Here is a 1,195-nt window from a genome sequence, read left to right on the forward strand (position 1 = left end):
ACAGTTTAAGAAGCAATTTCGTTGAATGTATTCCAAATAGTATATAGCAAAGTGTGTTGGGGTGACATCGTGCGGGCCATGTGCATGTGCATTTTAAGAAGCACTTTAATTGAAATACTGAAGTCAATCGTTCTATTTTCATGTTCTAAGGAATATGTTTTGCACGTTCACATGAAGTTTCAATTGAAGATTTTAAGGAAACACGTGTTCAAAGAATTCCATGTATTTTCTTAGTCAGGCATCGTTTTTCAACAATAGCTAAAATTATTCAAGGCAAAGTCAACAATCATTCAATCACAAGTTTTAGACCCAAATTTAGTTTTAGATTTATGTGATAAAACACTATCACAAACTCTTCTGACGTAATACTCCTCTCTTTATATATATATATAAACATATATATTAGTTGATGCTAATAAAACAGAAAACGATTTTACCTCGATACATTCACTGTAAGTAAAATCTAATAAGAATTTTTTACTGTTTCAGTAGATAACAGTCAGTATCTCCAACATGGACCTAGATATACATTTTTCATGAACAGACATTTCTGATATATTTAGCCCTAAATATGTATCTGAGAGGGAAATACAACACGGTTCAACAAATATAAAAATTATTTTGTTTCTTTTCACCATTGTTGTCTTTTCATGTTATTCTTCTGTCTTAAATTTCAGGGAAGATAGACAATCTTCAATCAGAGAGGCGTGACGGGAGAGAAACTGCTCTAGACACTGCTTTAGTCTTGATTGAATTGCAGGAACAAGAGATCTCTGAGGGTAGGGGAGGCATTGATAGAATTTCACGTACTAATCTAAAATACTCGCTATCTTTAGTTTTAACTGATCGAATTCGCTCAACTTGAGTCTGAAAAAAGCAAAAGTCACAATGGTTTAGAATTTGAAGAGACAAAGGAAGGTTGGGTGGAATTTGAAGTGAATAGCATGAGGAGACATTTAAGGTTGAAAGTGACGGGGGAAGCTCTGGTAGACTCTCAAGTGACTCGCAAAAGGAAATATTTAGAATTTGAAGGGAAAGAGGAAGCTTGGGTAGAGTTTTCAGTGATGAGCAGAAGGAGACATCTAATGTTTTAAGGAAAGGAGGAAGCTCTGCTATTGTTTCAAGTTTCTCGCAACCACTCATGTTTAGAGACCTCAATTCACTGTTTCTCCAAAGTGAAGACACCCTCTTCTCA

The sequence above is a fragment of the Vigna radiata genome, unplaced genomic scaffold, assembly GCF_000741045.1.
Source record: "Vigna radiata var. radiata cultivar VC1973A unplaced genomic scaffold, Vradiata_ver6 scaffold_264, whole genome shotgun sequence".
In the NCBI taxonomy this organism is placed as follows: Eukaryota; Viridiplantae; Streptophyta; class Magnoliopsida; order Fabales; family Fabaceae; genus Vigna; species Vigna radiata.